We start from the raw sequence: 12,500 nt of genomic DNA on the forward strand, positions 1-12,500 counted from the left end.
TACCAGTTCAATCTATGGCTCTGATTGGAGGAATGGTAGGTCTGGATGAATAAAGATGGTTATGATTTATAGACTGGACAGTAACACTTCTGACTGGTCAACCAGTCGATCTGGATGGACAGCGATGGCTCTAGTTGGCCCCCTTGTAATCCTGGGTGCTTCTGAGCAGCCAGCTGGTAGTTCTAGTTGGCCAGCACTGGTCCTGATTGGACAAAGGATTGGTGGAGACTCCAGATGTCAGGGAACTGCCTCTGTCAGCCTGTATGGACACAAACAAACGCAACAAAAATGATTAGGAGAAGAGATTGGACGTCTTGCAGCTTTTCACTGTCCTCGTCCCATTGGACTGGAACATTGTTTGGTAAGGGGGAGGGGTCTGTCAAGGCGATTTAATGACAGAGTCCGGAGCCCAACAAAGCTACTGAAATGTTTTGGCAGAGCACCAACTAAACCGTGAACGCTTGTCAGCACAAGGCAACGTCAACACAGCCTGCCTCACCATCGTTTCTGAGGGGATGTGTCAAACACGCTGGGAGGCCCATCTCTGGAAACACAAGAGCTGTGTTTGGAATCATAATCACTAGCTGCATATTGCAAAATGTGTTATTAGCCAGGCCACCAGCAAGGTATGAAGAGGGGGGGTTGATAGTAATGCATAATGACTTCATAATGATTTTAGCAGGTTGGGTCTAATCATCGCACCCCACCTGTTTGTGTCTGTTTATAAAAGCAAATTAAAGAGGTGATAACATTTGCAGGATTCTCCAGTAAACTCATTGAGTGTTAAACGTGCATTAAATGTCACACTGTATTTTTTAACCGAGGTAGAGATAAGAAAAAAGAAAAGGAAGAAAAAGAAGGGTAAGGCTTGATAAGCAGCGGTACGTTTGCGCTCCTTCTGCCATTTACCGAAATTGAAATGCAGGACCGAGCAGCAACAATCTCACCGCTATTGATTTCTGTTTTGCTTTATTTTATTTTTTTATTGCCAAAAGAAGACGAGAGAAGGAAAGAAAGCTTCGGCGATCACGGCTGGTTTGCTGCAAATCACTTGTCAGTAATGGAGGGGTTGCAGGTATTAATACCTGAGCACTTGCCCTCTTTTATTGGATCGATAGGGGAGCAATGGAGAGCACATCTCCTCGGATGGAAGGAGAGAAAGTTCTAGAAAGGTGTTTTTGTTCCCAGCAATATTTAAAGCAAACAAGCAAAAGCCTCACCCATCTGCACTAGGACGGACTATTGGTATCATGTCCTTTCACAGCTGGGGTTACATTACAAGACTTTTACCCTGATTTTAGCCCCAATTCTCAGCCTGGCCGAGTCTGTGCTGGTCAGCGCTAGTCTGCAGATTTTTGGGTCAGTCGGAGCGGACAGTTGGAGAGGGAGTCGAGTCGTGTGTGAGGGGCGCAGACTCCGCTTTCTGGCCTCCTGAACGCATTTCAGACCTGTCAGAGTTGATCAAACATGCTTGATTGTTTCGACCCGACTCTGACTAATCTAGTGTAAACCGGTCAATGTCTCAATCTGAACGGACTCTGCGAAAGAAAAAGTAAACAAAAAAAAAATCAAAGTCTCTCATGTGTGGAGCGAAGCTCTAGGCATGAGCACAATCGAGTTTATGTACATTCAAACCTCTAAAAATGACCAAACTGATCACATTTTTAAATCCATGAGCCTCCCCTAAACCCGTTTACCTCTGCTGTGTCAGTGCACATGGCAGAGAAAACAGCAGCAATATTTTAGTGATGAGACCCAGGAGCTCATTCAGTGCAAGACTCGTTCTACCAAAATGACCACAGAGCGCCACAGGAAGTCATTCTTACCTGTGGCCATCAAACTCTAACTCCTGCCTCAATGTGTGTCACAATGTGTGGTTCATCTGTGCAAGACTCAATAATAATTGTGTGCAATAACTCAGAGGTGCAATAATCTGAACTGCTTTATACAAGATGTTTCATATTTTTTATCACAGTCACCGCCACTTTGCTGTAACACTCGGACAGGGTAGTGAGATGCAAATGCAGAGAATCTTTAATAAACAAAAGTCCACAGAGCAAAAATCGTAGTACAGACAGGCAAAGAGTCAAAACAACAAGAAAAAAACAAAACACAGTGATAACAGCTTAATAAAGACACAGAGAGAGGCAATACCTCGCAACGAGGCAGTGAGAGTCCGGGTTATAAAGGCTGGCTGATGAGTAGATTGTAGGCAGGTGTGTGAGTGTGGGAAGAGTCAGCTTCTCAATATTCCGGGGAAGCTGATCTCTGAATGAAGGAACGGCCAGTAGGCGTGACATTTACTGTATTCATAAGAACTTGAAGCTTGTGCACATAAAACAAAAAGAGAAATTTGCAATAAATTATTAAAGTGTTTATTCTTCTACATAAATGGTTGCAACTATAATAACCGCAATTTCCCTCTGGGATTAATAAAGTATTCTGATTCTGATTCCGATTAATCGCCCCCCCAAAAAAACAGCAAAAACCAGCTGGATAATGTGAGATAGTCTTTTAATAACCTGTTAAGACTTTAAAAGTCATGTAGTGAACCCAAGGCTTAAGCAAAGATTGGCTACAAGTTCGTTCTCGTGATGAGGCATTGTCTCCAACTGACCCCCAGATCCCTACCGTGTTAATTTCTAGCTTAGCCACCTTGTTCTGGCGTACTAGAGCAGTCAGGGTTCTACATTTTGTCCCCTAAGGAAGATACCTGGAGTGATTCCATTACAGGTTACATTCGCAGGACATTATGGTGCTTTTCCACCGCATGGTATGGCTCGATTTGACTCTATTCGACTTGCTTTTGCTACCAGCTACTTCGCTTCCCACCGCAGATCTAGATCCCTTTCAAAGCAGCTGGTCGTCGTCGCAGCGCCACACAAAACTGCCGTGAGGTGAAGGAGACAAATTTTGTTGAAAAGAGGCTGACTAAACAACGAAAGACTGCTGAAGACAAAACAGGCCAGTTTGGGAAAGTTCAGAGACTCCTGTTGCTGAAAGGGTATGCTAACCTGGTAGCTAGCGTTAGCATATGTGTTGTTTTTCCACATCAGCTTTTAGAATCAGCCCAGCTCATTCGGAACCTCCAAGATACCAAAAAGAGTACCAGGTACCAGGTCTGCCTAAAAGAAAGCCAAAAAAGGTGGATAGAGTTGAGTCGAGTCAAGTTGAGCCGGTACTGTGCAGTGGTAAATTGGCTTTAGTAGCCAAGTGTCATGATGGGCTCCACCCAGTCCTGTCCATGTACTTTTGTTTTGCTTTTGGTCTGGCCCATGTGCTTCTGTTTTGGTTTTGGTCTGACCCATGTGCTTTTGTTTCGTTTTCGGTCTGGTCCATGTCCTTTTATTTTGGTTTTGGTCTGGTCCATGTCCTTTTATTTTGGTTTTGGTCTGGTCCATGTGCTTTTGTTTCGTTTTCGGTCTGGTCCATGTCCTTTTATTTTGGTTTTGGTCTGACCCATGTGCTTTTGTTTCGTTTTCGGTCTGGTCCATGTCCTTTTATTTTGGTTTTGGTCTGGTCCATGTCCTTTTATTTTGGTTTTGGTCTGGTCCATGTGCTTTTGTTTCGTTTTCGGTCTGGTCCATGTCCTTTTATTTTGGTTTCGGTCTGGTCCATGTGCTTTTGTCTCGTTTTCGGTCTGGTCCATGTCCTTTTATTTTGGTTTTGGTCTGGTCCATGTGCTTTTGTTTCGTTTTCGGTCTGGTCCATGTCCTTTTATTTTGGTTTTGGTCTGGTCCATGTGCTTTTGTTTTGGTTTTGGTCTGACCCATGTGCTTTTGTTTCGTTTTCGGTCTGGTCCATGTGCTTTTATTTTGGTTTTGGTCTGGTCCATGTGCTTTTGTTTTGGTTTCGGTCTGGTCTGTGCTTTTGTTTTGCTTCCTTCCTGGTCCTGGCCCCTTGTTTCCAGACCCTGCCTTTGTTTGTTTTCACCTGTTACCCTCTTGTTAACCACCTGCGTCTCGTTACACTGTCCCTGTATTTAAACCATGTGTTTTTCCCTCATCTTTCGCTGGTCTTTGTTTGTATTGTGCTGTTTGGTCTTTGTTTTGGATAGTTTGGTGTTTGTTCTTCTGGCCGCTGCAGTTTGTTTATCCTGTGTTCATTTTCGTTATGTCTGTCCCTCCATCTATCCGTGTTGGCTCCTTGACCCTGGACTGTTTTGACTCTGAGTATGGATTTGCCTTTAATAAATCTTGCTTCTCTCAGCGTGTGCATCCGCCTCATCATCGCTCCCCGGCGTTACACCAAACTTAGGAAGCTGGATATTACAAGCTAAATCCTAGCAAATAAGGTAGGACACTAGCAGCAAATACTAATTCAGGAGATGGAACACTACTAGCCAAACTTGGCTGAAATTCAAGGACATTACTAGCTAATACTAGTGCAAGAGATGGCATATTACTAGCCAATCCTAGCTCACCAAGGATGTTATTAGCCAATCGTTGGTGCAGTGTCAGAAGTCTTACCTAGCTTGCCATCCCTAGTAACAGGTAGGACAAGCCATTCCTAGCTACGGAGTTGGAATACTGCTAGCAATATTAACTATTCCTTCTATTCCTAGAAGATACTAAACTTAGATTAGGAAGCGGGGTAATACCAGCCAAAGCTAGTGCAGGTGATAATATCCCTGTGCAGGAGCCAGAATACTACCAATTCCATCGCATGACAGAAACTGCTAACAAAATTCAATGCTGGAGGTGGTATCAACCGCACTAGCTCTACTTAGTGAAGGATGTGGGAGGGATTCTACCAGCCAATCCTACTGCGTGAGGTGCCGTTTGTCAGAATACAAGTGGGAATTTAACAAATCCATCCCGTAGCCTTTGCTCTGCGTACCGTAGGGGGCTGGAGCTGCAGCCTTCAGCTTTTAAATGTGAGCTTTCTTTGTGTTTGCTGGAAGGAGCGGGCTGGAGGTAGAGCGATGCTGTGCAAACTGAACAGGAGGTTCAAAAGGGCTCGTCCCACAGCTCCGACAAAACCACCCCACTCAGCGTCCCCAAAGCTGGGCGGAAAGAGGGAGTTGAGCTTTCTCACTGCAGAAAGAAGCTGGAGGAACAAATTGCGCTCGTCCGGCAGTCAGGGCTGAATGACCTTTCTGGCAGTTGCTTTAGGGAAAAGGGTTTTCACTAGTGCGCTAATTACCGCCTACAAATTAGAGATGACACAGGCCTATTATATCAAATTGCATCCTGACAAAAGCAGGGTTGGCTATTTTGGCCAATGTTGAAAGACAGAGGACAAATGCTTAGTGTGTATGTGTGTGTGTGTGTTGTGTGTGTGTGTGTTGTGTGCCAGGGACAGAGTGTTTTGATTCAGCTTTTCCCTGAGGAAAACAACTGGTCATGTTTAATCCACTGGCCAGCGTGGATGTCGGGAAAAGGGGTCAACCATCGAGAGATGACCAGTTTCGTGTTTCATGTATCCCATATTATGTTTCTGCTACCCTGTTTATGGTACCATTCAAAAGTCTGGAATCAAGTTTGGAATGAATTTTCTTTGGCAATAATACCAGCCAGTCATCACCAGTTTATTAAGATAAATGTATATAGGGATTCCAGTCTGATGCTGGTAGTCTGGACCTTGAAAGTCATATTTATCTCTATGGGAAAAATCTATGGTTTTTCAAAAATCACTGCAATCCTGTGGTAAACAGATGTATTCCAAAGCCGATATGCTTTATACCGCATCCATTTTTCCAAGGAATGTAACGAGCTCCTCTAAAGTACCAGGCAGAGAATTATTAGCCAATCCTAGCATAGGACGTGGTAGAATACCAGACGTCTTATGCCTCAACAGCTGGGACTGGTCATTCCTAGCTAAGGAGTTGGAATACTGCTAGCAATATTAGCTCAGGAAAGCTATTTGTATCTATTCCTAGTACAGAAGTTGGGATACTACTACTAATCTTAGCTCAGAAAGTGGGAGTCTACTAGCCAAATCTAGTGTAGGTGATAATATACAACTAGCCAATGCCTGCGTAGTAGCCAGAATACTACCAAGTCTACTGCATGACAGAAACTGCATCCATTTTTCCAATGAACGGGACCTGGTTCTCCAGCTTTCCAGCTTTGTTAAGGACGTGAAAAACAAATACTGCTACATCACAAAACTGGCCAAAATATCTTACTTTAAAGCATGCTGTTGTCTCATGTGGTGCAGCTGTCTAACAATTCATCCCAACATCAGGAGGTTGTGAGTTTGAATCCCAGCAGTACCATAGCTGTCCAATTCCGGAAGCCCAAGAGGAAAACTGTCGAATGGGAACGTGCACTGTGAGAAATAAAGATTCTGTGCAGGTACATTGTTCATCCACCAAGGTACAAGCAATGTAAATAAACGTTTGAACGGTGGTTTTAAGCTTTTCCCAGTGAAAGTATATATTTGTACCTTTTTAATGCTTAACGGTTTAAAACAGAACAACAGAGCAAAAAGCCTGGAGACGAGACGGGATGTGTGGAGTCAGTACACCTTAGAAAATATAATTTCAATTATATGGTTTTTGGTTCAGTTATGTTCCCTGACTAAAGGCACTGAGATGTACCCATTAAGAGTCCCACCCTGTGACAAGAGGGGGGCTGCCCCAGTGACCGTTTAGTACCTTTTTTTGTGTGAGCTACTGGGTAGCTGGGAGAACCTTTGACTCAACTAAGAAGTTTGTGTTGGGTGAGCTCTGGTGTCCTCAAGCTGAGTCAACTCAAGAAAAGCTGCGTAATCTGGTACTGTATCGTTTCAACTTCTCGTTTTCTACAGTGTACACAGAATTAAACATCAGCTGTGGCACTATTTTTACCACATTCTCCCATAAAGAAAAACAGCTTAGACCTGGAATTCCTTATTTGGGCATGACCACAAATAGACACACAATTTCAGTGGTTTATCTGACATCACATGTCCCCATAGCAATGAAGAGACCAGCAGATGATTCCATATTAATGGAGAAAGCTGAACAACATATTAAGAATATAACTAATAGTAATATTCAGAATGCCTGGCATTTGAAAAGAGGTGATTCTCTCAAGGCAGATAACTTGAAAGAAATGACCAGAAATATATAATTACGGTCATCCTAACTCATCATTTTCCTGTTGATGCAAAAACACTTGAAAAATAGAGTACGGCATTTAAAAATACCATTTGGTGTCTGGTTTATATTCCAGTCTACACTGTAAGCCTATTGGATAAAATAACAATTATCAAATGAGTCCAACCTTTTCAATGGTAGTGTGTCCACTCCCTGTCCAGTTCCTGTCAGCTGGGGTCAGCATACCCTCCTCTTATCTAAACTAAACCCACAACCCCTCGGACCTACAACCTTTCGACCCCACTGTGCAACAAAGGGGGGGGGGTTGTAGTGGATGTGAAAGAAGGACAAAGTGAGCCGAAGATCGGATGTCGTAATTAGCTCTCCAGCGTATGGAGGAGGAACACACTCCGTTTCCAAACACAAACACATCGTTCCCATCTCACGCTCAAGGCACTCCCCTCCCTCCTTCCTTCCTTCCCTCCTTCATCCCTTCCTCCTCTGAAGTCACACAATGCCCAGTGGCTAGCAGGAGGTGGAAGAAAAGCCCGTCAACATCCTAACACTATCACTCAGAGGAGCGGGATGAAGTTAGAGAGTGTCCCGAAGGTACAATTGACATAGACGTACCTTCAAGGGTGCGCTATCTGGCCCTGATGTACTAATTTATACCGTTTTTTAGGTGAAATGCTTGAGGGTACCTTCAAGGTATTGCCCTAGTGACGAGCATTGTACCTCTAAAAGCCCAATTCTGCGTTTTCCTCGCTTTTGAGAGCAGCTCTGAGCAGAGCTGAAAGTAACTGTTCAATCTAAAGTTATTTCGCTAACCCACAAACGCAGTTTTAGAATACACACTTACTCTTCCCCGAGCAGGGATGGACCACCGCCAGGAAAAAAATCACCAGCTGACACCAGCCAATTCAGAAACGGGCCAAACAGAAACTGAAGCCAAAAGACGCAGCAATATACACAACAGCTAGCAAGATGTTATTGCATTGCAAAGTACATAACATTGAATAACATTCTCCTGCAAATAAACAAATAAATTGTTCTCTGCATAAATAAGGCAGTAACAGAGAGTCCTCTGAGCTCTTCATTTGCATTCAGTATGAGTATTTATATCTGTGCTGGAACAGATTTCACAAGCCATAACAAAGCTCACACAGAAACAGAAGTGCATTCATACACAGAGAGAGGACTCTCAACGACTTAATCGCTGCAGTAACAGTCACAGGGACCCAACCAGCTCCTGATGACTTAGGCTGGAGGGAAGTGGGGTCACAGACCCTCCTTAAGGTCAGGCCCTTGCACTGACCTAATTCCCTAAACCCTCAGGCTGCAAAGAGAAGAGGTTAACACCTGTTATATTCTGAAACAAGGCAATCTATTCACAAGTCATGGTGATCTCACTATGCATCACATCCGCCTCACTATGAAGTATTTATTTCGTAGATTTATTACTAAACCCACCATCTCCTCCTTAAGCCCACCACTTCCTCATAAACCCTGACCACGTCATTCAAAACTCCATCTCAAACACTTCCATTCTCACCATAAACTAAGACAACCACATTATACAACATTTCTTTTGGTAAACATTAATCTCACCATAAAACACCAGCCTATGCATGTTATCCTCAATACCACCAAACCTACCATAGACCCCACCAACCATAGCAGAAAACTCATTCATCACATCTTAAAGACCAAACTCACCACAAACCCCACCGACTGCAGCAGGAACCTCATTCATCACATCCTAAACAACAACAATATCATCATAAATCCCACCCATCCCACCAGCAAACCCATCCGTTACATCCTAAATACCACCAAAGTCACCATAAACTCCACCCACTTCATCAGCAAACCCATCCGTTACATCCTAAATACCACCAAAGTCACCATAAACCCCACCAACTGCAGGAGAAAACCGATCCATTACATCCTATACACCAATCTCACCATAAGCTCCCACCCACCTCAGTAGCAAACCCATCCAATACATCCTAAATACCACCAAACTCACCAAAAACTCCACCCACCCCAGCAGAAAACCCACAATCTTTCATTAACCCCACTAACAGAGCAGAAAGCCCACCTATCTCACCCTGCACACCACCACCTCAACAGAGAATCCATCCATCCATCTCATCCCTATCGTCAAACTCACCATGACCTCCACTCCTCACATCCTAAACCTGATGTAGTTCACACTAAACCAGAACCATCCTGAAACCTGCACACTTCACATTAAAACACACCAACTCCACCACATACAGCGCCCATGTCATAAAGAACACCCACCTCACCATAAGCCCCACCCACGGAATCATAACCCCCCACCCTCTCACACCTGCCTGTCACATTTAAAGTTTAGTGTTGGTTTGCTCTGTCAGTGAGAGACCACGCAGCTGGTGTGTGTGTAAGTGTGTGTGTATATGGGGAGGGGGGGTGTCTGTAAAAGAGCATGTATGTGTGTTTCTCATCAGACTGTGTGTGTGTGTGTGTGTGTGTGTGTTCTAAGTGTGACTGATGGTGTTGGAAGTAGGAGTGTGTGAAAGAGTTGGGGGGTGTGACAGCTCGTGTATGCCTGTTAACTGTGTGTGTGTGTGTGTGTGTGTGTGTGTGTGTGTGTGTGTGTGTATATGTGTGTGTGTCTGTGTGTGTGTGTGTGTGTTTCAGCAATGTGACGGCAAGTCGTGCTTTGTTTGATTAGCCAGTGGGTGTTGATGAAAACCGGGTAATGAAATGGAGTTTGATCAGCTGCACTACCAGACCTTGACGTTCCTGTCCTCAGAGTGACCTTATCACCTCTAGGACCCGAGTCCCTAAAACCACCATAAACACTATTATTTCACATATATCCAGAATGAATCAGTGTGCAACTTCTGACCATAATATACGTGCGGTGATTTTAATCCAGTATGAATCTGCAGTGTGTAGTTTTACAGTCTGACTGTAATAATTGGGGAGTGATTTTAATCCAGTATGAATCTGCAGTGTGTAGTTTTACAGTCTGACTGTAATAATTGGGGAGTGATTTTAATCCAGTATGAATCTGCAGTGTGTAGTTTTACAGTCTGACTGTAATAATTGTGGAGTGATTTTAATCCTGTATGAATCTGCAGCGTGTAGTTTTACAGTCTGACTGTAATAATTGTGGAGTGATTTTAATCCTGTATGAATCTGCAGTGTGTGTAGTTTTACAGTCTGACTGTAATAATTGTGGAGTGATTTTAATCCAGTATGAATCTGCAGCGCATAGTTTTACAGTCTGACTGTAATAATTGTGGAGAGATTTTAATCCAGTATGAATCTGCAGCGTGTAGTTTTACAGTCTGACTGTAATAATTGTGGAGAGATTTTAATCCAGTATGAATCTGCAGTGTGTAGTTTTACAGTCTGACTGTAATAATTGTGGAGTGATTTTAATCCAGTATGAATCTGCAGCGTGTAGTTTTACAGTCTGACTGTAATAATTGTGGAGTGATTTTAATCCAGTATGAATCTGCAGTGTGTGTAATTTTACAGTCTGACAGTAATAATTGTGGAGTGATTTTAATCCAGTATGAATCTGCAGTGTGTAGTGTTACAGTCTGACTGTAATAATTGTGGAGTGATTTTAATCCAGTATGAATCTGCAGTGTGTAGTTTTACAGTCTGACTGTAATAATTGTGGAGAGATTTTAATCCAGTATGAATCTGCAGTGTGTAGTTTTACAGTCTGACTGTAATAATTGTGGAGTGATTTTAATCCAGTATGAATCTGCAGCGTGTAGTTTTACAGTCTGACTGTAATAATTGTGGAGTGATTTTAATCCAGTATGAATCTGCAGTGTGTGTAATTTTACAGTCTGACAGTAATAATTGTGGAGTGATTTTAATCCAGTATGAATCTGCAGTGTGTAGTTTTACAGTCTGACTGTAATAATTGTGGAGTGATTTTAATCCAGTATGAATCTGCAGTGTGTAGTTTTACAGTCTGACTGTAATAATTGTGGAGTGATTTTAATCCAGTATGAATCTGCAGCGTGTAGTTTTACAGTCTGACTGTAATAATTGTGGAGTGATTTTAATCCAGTATGAATCTGCAGTGTGTAGTTTTACAGTCTGACTGTAATAATTGTGGAGTGATTTTAATCCAATATGAATCTGCAGCGTGTAGTTTTACAGTCTGACGGTAATAATTGTGGAGTGATTTTAATCCAGTATGAATCTGCAGTGTGTAGTTTTACAGTCTGACTGTAATAATTGTGGAGTGATTTTAATCCAGTATGAATCTGCAGTGTGTAGTTTTACAGTCTGACTGTAATAATTGTGGAGTGATTTTAATCCAGTATGAATCTGCAGTGTGTAGTTTTACAGTCTGACGGTAATAATTGTGGAGTGATTTTAATCCAGTATGAATCTGCAGTGTGTGTAGTTTTACAGTCTGACGGTAATAATTGTGGAGTGATTTTAATCCAGTATGAATCTGCAGCGCGTAGTTTTACAGTCTGATCTGTTTCACTGCAACTTAACAATGATTCCAAAACTTTTCACACAAACGCACCCGTGTGAAATGACCTCTTCTGATAACTAGAATATTTAATCAACTGAAAAATATTCAATAAGTTGACTGTAATAGACACAATTATTAGTCGCAGCCCTAATTCATGGCTGATAAAACCGCCTCTTTATCACCAAATCTAACCAGGCAGAGCGCGAGAGAGAGAGAGAGAGAGAGAGAGAGAGAGAGAGAGAGATAAAGAGGTAGAGAAAGAGATGTAAAATGAGGGTCACTGAAACACTGACCGCGTTGTGTAATTATCCCTCCTCTCTGTCTCCTGACCTCCCTCTTTCACCTGTTATTCCTTTTTATTCTTTCTAATGCATGCACCCACCTCACTTTCTCTCTCCCACCTTTCTCTCTGCTCTCTCTCTATCTATCACTAAATCTCTCTTTCACTGTCTGAATGAGGTGTCTGTCTCTCGCTCACTCTGACCTTGTGCTGTCAGCTGTTTTAATGAGGCTTAAAAGAACACTGACTGTGTGTGTGTGTGTGTGTGTGTGTGTGTGTGTGTGTGTGTGTTTTAAAACCTGGCCAGACACGTGTGCCCCCATACTCTCAGCCCCAGAGGATGCTGGGATACCCTCTCTGACCTGGCAATGATGTGGCATGTGTTCCCGGCTCAATCAAACTGGCTAGCGGCTCTGCTGTACTCATTAACTCAGCATCCCGTGTGTGTGTGTGTGTGTGTGTGTGTGTGTGTGTTTATTTCTGTACATTTTCAGGGCAAACCTTCTGATTTTGTAGGAAAAACCAGGATTAACGTTCACAACTAACAACATGATCCTGACTAGGCCTGAGGAATATGACGATATTTATATTCATATTTAACCATATCATGATAAATTACGTCTCAATATGCTTTTCTAAAAACACTGCGGATATCATTAGTAGTCTAAACACACTCCAAACGGCATGTCTGC

At 42.8% G+C, this 12,500-nt stretch overlaps 1 protein-coding gene across 1 annotated transcript in view; it reads right to left on the minus strand.

Annotated features, from left to right (window-relative positions):
• sema4c (sema domain, immunoglobulin domain (Ig), transmembrane domain (TM) and short cytoplasmic domain, (semaphorin) 4C) overlaps positions 1 to 12,500 on the minus strand; it is a 128,357-nt gene that overhangs the window by 62,234 nt on the left and 53,623 nt on the right. The window contains exon 2 of the mRNA XM_037531769.1: positions 1 to 259. This exon is cut by the window's left edge and continues 216 nt beyond it. The gene's annotated coding sequence lies outside the window, so the exon portion shown is untranslated. The remainder of the gene's footprint in view (positions 260 to 12,500) is intronic.

This window comes from Pygocentrus nattereri, chromosome 20 (genome assembly GCF_015220715.1).
Source record: "Pygocentrus nattereri isolate fPygNat1 chromosome 20, fPygNat1.pri, whole genome shotgun sequence".
NCBI classification, from domain to species: Eukaryota; Metazoa; Chordata; class Actinopteri; order Characiformes; family Serrasalmidae; genus Pygocentrus; species Pygocentrus nattereri.